We start from the raw sequence: 6,774 nt of genomic DNA, 5'->3' as shown, positions 1-6,774 counted from the left end.
CCAGATGTGTGGGAGGGTGAGAGCATTCACCAGAGATGAATGGGGAACAGAACAGGCAGATGAACCAAAAACACTGCTGAGGGGAGCAGCAGGTGAGACAGGAGAGGTCTGCTGTGCCATGTGGGTATCTCCCTGGCCAGCTGGGAATCGAACCTGCACTGTAGAGGTTGTGGACAGCTTCACAGCACTGCGCCACCAGGGAGGCCCAAAGATTTTCTTGATAAAATTTGCCTCACTTACTTGAGGCTAATAACATGATTGTGAAGTCACTCTCCATAGGAGACTAGTGTAGTTTAAGTCCAACCACCCTCCTTATCAAGTAGTGAGGAATGGAAAGTGATGCTCGCGCCATCTCAAGGAACTGAAAATCTAGTGTGTTGTGGAAGAGGAACAGAAGTGATAACTTTGACTCTGAGCAAAGTATTCTGAAGGAAAACATGGCTGGTTCTTGGGGAGGGAAAGGCAGAAATCAAGGAAGCAAACTAGAGAAGCTGCCTTAAGGTGTCAGCCCTTTCAAGATTTCATTGAGCAATGAAATTACATGAGGTGTTTATTCCCAGCAGAGGAAACTCAAGGATCTCAGAACATTTAATTAATCTTTGAACAGCCCTGGTTGAGTGAACTGAGTTTAGTTCTTATTTTAACAAATTGAAGCCTGATAAGAATAGATAAAGGAGGAGATAGAGAGCAAGCAAAATAGAATGAGTTTGTGATTACAAAAGGCAAATTGTTAAGAAATGAAATTTGGGCCTCCCTGGTGGTGCAGCGGTTGAGCGCTGGGTTGCGAAGCTGCCCGCAGCCTCTGCAGCACCGGTTCGATCCCCGGCCGCCGGCTGAGGGTCCCACATGGCACGCAGACCTCTCCTGCTGCCCTCTGCTCCCCTCAGCAGTGTATTTCGCCTCTCTGTCTGTTCTACTCCCCGCTCTGGCTCTGGTGAATTCTCTCACCCTCCCGTGTCTCTGACTGTACCCAGTGCTTATATAAATAAATAAATTAATTAAAAAAAAAAAAAGAAATGAAATTTATTTTCAGCATCTTCATTTATCCTCTTGACTCCTCTAGCCCCTGAGACTTGGGGCCTCAGTGATCTTATGCTTTCTATGATGGCTCCCTTACTTTAATTCCTTACCTTGGCTCACCTAGACTCTTTCTCCCATTAAACTTTACCTGATTCTTTGGCGGCTCTGTTCTTTATTAGATTACTTCTTTACCCAGACACTATTGTTTTCCAAATATCTTACATTTGTAGATTTCCATAAAATTTGCTTTTGAGTATATCATGTCATTTGATCCACTTATTAGACAAGGCTATTATGTTAATAAATTAGTACCTCTAAGTGACACACTGATAAGTTAACAGGGGGCTACTGGAAATAGTGCCATTCTCCCCAAATACCATAGATTTGTATAGTTATTTATTCCTTAGGGAATGATTTTACATGCATTATTGAAGAGACCCTTGCAGAGGGCCTTGGGGCCAGGGTCACCACATTATGCTTCCCTAGGGGTAGCAGTGACTCTGTGGACCGTGGGAATGGCATCCTCCAGCTGAAATTGGCACTACCTATGAGCAGCCAGATGCCTGACAGAGCTTCTCTGTGATGTGCAATTCACTCCCCTAGTTCCTCTATCCATGCCCAAGAGGAGGCTTACACTGCTAACCGGTAATAACTAGAAGGCAGCTGGGTATAGGGAATCCCAACCCAACACTTCCAAGGATGGACAAACCAAAAGTCCTACAACATACCCTTCTTCCCTGAGTCCAGGGGTATCATAAAGTTATGCTTGGCAGGGAAATATTTCTCTTAATGATTAAAGTAAACCTCCCTAGAGTTACAATTAGAGCATAGATCAGAGATTATAAAACCATATAAAGCACAATAGGATTTTTTCCCTCTTAATAGCCAATCCCCTCTCCTGGGCAGCTGTCATTTGCAACTCAGTTACTATGCTCATTTTGCCAAGGACCTGCAGTCAGGCTGCTACACTGTTCAGTTTCCTCATGAAATCAGAAGGCGCTGGAGTTTTTTGAACAGTTTATTTGAGAGCTATGCACTGGCTGTCAGAGCTTCCAGGTTCTGCTCTTGTAAATTCTCTCACTGTGACATTTTCTGCTGCTGACGTCCAGTAGGTCTACGTGGGCTCCTGCGACCACTGGTTGTCCCAGTCATTTATCAACAAGTCCTCAGGAAGCATGTCATTTTTTACAGGAAAAAGCAATGAACATTTTGTCCATGTATATTTCACATATTGCAACTTAGAATTAATTATAAGCTTCAGAGAAATTCTGTTAGATTCCTAACAAATCAAACTAGTCTAAAAGCATTTCTGTGTCAAAGGCCCTGTCGGTCAACTGTCCTGTCTAAATGTGGTTCATCTCCATTCCTGTGGGTGTGTCGGTTTGAATTTCAAAAAGTTCGTGGTGACTACTCCACAGGCAGACATTTCACCCCCGATGATGTAGGGAACAAAAATAAATGACAGGCGAAATTTCTTTAACCATATAGACATGCCCTCCTCCCCTCACTTTTCTTTGCCCAGGAAGGGGATGCAGAGGTCCAAACATTTCCTTAGCTGGAAGTATGGAGATCTACAGAAAGAAGGCGACCTGTCTGAGCAGCCGTGGGGGGCTTAGAACAGATGAACATACAAGTAGCAAGTGCTCCTCACAGCTGAAGTGCAAGCTGCTCATCATGCTGCCTTTTTGAGGGTGTTTTTTTTTTTTTTTAAAGATTTATTTATTTATGCATACAAGAACTGGGATATAGGCCAGAAGTGAGGGAGGGTCAGAGGATCCACCAGGAACAGAGTAGGGAACAGAACAGAAAGACTGACTGAAATACGCTGCTGAGGGGAGCAGCAGGCGAGTCAGGAGAGGTCTGCTGCGCCATGTGGGTAGCTCCCTGGCCGGGGATCAAACTCATGCTGCAGAAGCTGCAGATTGCTTCAAAGTGCTGTGCTTATCGCCCTGCACGACCAGGGAGGCCAGAGGGTGTTCTTTATAGTCTGATAAGTAGGAGTAGGACTGTGAGGATCTAACTTGCTCTCCCAGTCGCCATTTCCTCAGTCAGAATGGACAACCTGTCCTTCTCCCGCTGTCCATGACTGTTCCTTGAACTGTGCTCATATTTAGTTCATTCCAAATATAACAAGTGGTGTTCACTTATGTTATAAACTCAAACATGTGTAGATGTTCTCTTAATCCCTGCTGTATGCCCAACATCTTAATGTCACTCTGTCATCTTAGAGAGTTTTCAGAGTCCAGCTCCTGTGACACTCATGTGCGTGTTGTCCACAGTAACTCTTTGCTTTTCTCATATTCACAAACTCTCCATCCACCTTATACTTAATTACTAACTATTGTGTGTAGAAAATCTGCCAAGTTAAGTATTTTCCCCCAAGCCCTCTCTGACTATATCTAATTTGGTGGTGTTGTTTATGCTTGTTATTTTTAATTTTGGTTGTTGTGTGTTACCTTCTTTTATCAAAATGATTCAAATACTTAAAAGGATTTATTAAAGTATAAATATGGTAATAATAATAATAGTCACATAAATACTATAACTCAGAGGATAAGAACATACATTCTCAATAGAGAATGTGAATATAATGAACATAATTTGTGAATTTCCATCAATTGGGACAAGAAAATCTATGGGAATGATGATTTTTGCAGAAGAAATAGAAGGCATTATTAGAGCATAACAACAGATATCTGAAATTTGAATGTTACTGGACTGACATAATTTCCCCTAATATTTAGTGTATTAGTTATTGAAAAATATTGTTCAATAGAGGCATGAAAACACTAGCTTTTGTATCTCTTAAAAACAAAATACGACAATATAACCACTAGGAAAATTTCAGTTGCACTTAGGAAATTAACCTCCAAATAAGCTACTTGCACAGAGAGAAGTTACTGTTCTCTTTTTTTTTTAATTTTTAAAAAAGATTTATTATTTATGCATACAAGAACTGGGTTACAGGCCAGAGGTGTGGGGGGGTGAGAGGATTCACCAGAGACAGAGTGGGGAACAGAACAGGTGGATCGACTGAAATACACTGCTGAGGGGAGCAGCGGGTGAGCCAGGAGAGGTCTGCTGTGCCATATGGACAGCTCCTTGGCTGGGGTTCGAACCTGCGCTGCAGTGGCTGTGGAGCTTCGTAGGTTGCATCTCAATCCTTTGCGCCACCGGGGAGGCCCACTGTTCTCTTTCTTTTTTTCTTTTTCTTTTTTTTTTTTAAAAGATTTATTTATTTATTTATCTATTTATTTATTTATTTGTTTGTTTTTACAAGCACTGGGTACAGTCAGAAGCGCGGGAGGGTGAGAGAATTCACCAGAGCCAGAGCAGGGAGCAGAGCAGGCAGAAGGACGGAAGTACACTGCCGAGGGGAGCAGCGGGCTGCAGGAGAGGTCTGCGCACCATGTGGGACCCTCCTCTGGTGGCCGGGGAGCAGCCGGGGATCGCACCGGGGCTGCAGAGGCTATGGGCAGATTCGCAACCCAGCGCTCAACCGCTGTGCTACCGGGGAGGCCCCTTTCTTTTTTTTTTTTTTTAAACATTTATTTATTTATGCATACAAGAGCTGGGGTACAGGCCAGAGATGTGGGGATGAGAGGATTCACCAGAGACAGAGTGGCAAACAGAACAGGTAGACTGACTAAAATACAGTGCTGAAGGGAGCAGTGGGTGAGTCAGGAGAGGTCTGCTCTCTGGCTGGCTGGGGGATTGAACTCCATCCTGCAGAGGCTGTGGATTGCTTCATAGTGTGGTGCTTAACCCCTTGCGCCACCAGGGATGCCCTGTTCTCTTTCTTAAGAAGCCTGGGGACAGGCAGTCAAGGGCTGGCATAACAGACCCATTATGTCATCAGAGTCCCTAGATTCTTTTTTTCTTTATTCCATTATCTTAGTGTGTAGCTTGTTTCATAGTTACTTCATGGTCAAAGATGGCTGTTGGAGCTCCAGACATCACAATCACACTCAACCCAGCAGGAAGAAATAGGGATAGACACACTCACTCCCCTTTAAGGAGACTTCCCAGAAGACCCATGCTAATACCCCTGTTTAATTTCCTGACCAGAACTTAGTCACAGACCATCATAGCTTCCAGGGAAATGGGTAGGTGGTCTGCCACCTGAGCAGCATGGAGTCCATCTAAAAGTTGACAGCCTGACATTATGAAGGCAAGAGAGGATGGATATTGTATAGCAATTTCCCATAAATGACCTTCAAAGCAAACTAATTTCCAAGGATAAGCCCAAAGTGATGCTTTCTATTATTAAAAAAAGTACATTTTGTTGCTAAAACAAAGAAAAGAGCAAAATGGAAGTATCATTTAAAGTAAGACTATGCATGACGAAAATAAGTATTTACTGCAGACATCACAAGAACCTTATAAAATTAGTCACAAAATTAATGATAAATATCTTGTTTCAGGTTATTGATATAATTTCTTTATGAAATAGCTGTATTTTGCTCAGTATTAAATATAAAGGCACAATTACGATCACAAGAACATAATAGTAAATATTTTGCTTTGTAGCTCTATAAGTTGCCACTGGGATTCAGAGTTTTAAGTAGCTCCTGACATTTTTCACATTACAGAGGGGAAGTTCCTTGACAATTTTTTTTGTTCTATTTATTCCGGAAAACCCATGGCCGGGAGAGTTTTGTTCATTTACTTAATAAGTTTGTGAGTCATGATGTAGAGAGGAAAACATACATTGACATGAGTAGTGATGGAGAACCAGCCATATTTAGAGTAAGTAAAAGAGATTCTATTAAAATGTAAAATCATTCATTTTTTCAGAAAAGTTCAAAGTAAGGTAAGTCCATGTTTTAATTTTAGAGGGAATAGTGTATTATGTGTAATGCATAATGTTTAATATATTATGCACAAATTGGGACAGTAAGTAAGTAGATGGTCAGTAGAACCCATAACCTGTGGATGAGGCTCCATTGTTAACATTTTGACAGTGGTGAACTGGGATAGTATGTAGCCTACAACTGGACTTTGACCTTGACCTTGTGAAGCCCTAAGTAGAGAATCCTATTGAGTCTGTCTGAACATCTGACCCCCAGAACTGTGAAGTAATAGATGGGGATTGTTTTAAACTGCTGAGTTTGTGGTACTTTTTTATGCAACAACAAAAAAAATTAATGCATATGTTCCAGAGGGTGGGGGAAAACCCTAAGATTTAGGGGCCCACAGCAGCAATGCAAGTTTTAGTCTAATAGTCTGAGGCATGCTGGAACTTTCTCTCTGAAATTGCAGAAATGCATCTTTCTTTTCCTATCACCAGAAAGAAACACAACTCCTGATATGTGTCTTCAATTTCTGGAGACCACAAACTGGGAATATTGATTCAATCCATGCATAGGGTAACACATAAAAGACTACCAGCTTTGTGTGGGGCTGAGAACAGAAAAAAATCTGCAGTAGTCAGGCTGCGAGACTTCTTCCACACTGGTCTTGACACCTATTCCAAATATGAGCTTGCCTCTTCTGCCTTCAAGACCTCAGCCAGTACCGGTTATCAAGGACTTTGAGTTTGATCGATAAACATGGAATCCCACATAAAATTTCATTAGACCAAGAAATGCATTATAGAACAAAGGAGGCAAACAGTGGACACATGGTCATGGTAGCCATAGTCCTATTATAATACCCCATTACCATAGGCTGACAGAGCCTGGAACAGTCTGTTGAAGGCCCACCTGAGGTGCCATCTTGAAGACTTGCTGTGCAGATGGAACGCTATCCTCC

The sequence above is a fragment of the Talpa occidentalis genome, unplaced genomic scaffold (genome assembly GCF_014898055.3).
Source record: "Talpa occidentalis isolate TD23 unplaced genomic scaffold, MPIMG_talOcc4v2.1 talOcc4.6, whole genome shotgun sequence".
Lineage (NCBI taxonomy): Eukaryota > Metazoa > Chordata > Mammalia > Eulipotyphla > Talpidae > Talpa > Talpa occidentalis.
This window is presented reverse-complemented; position numbering follows the sequence as displayed.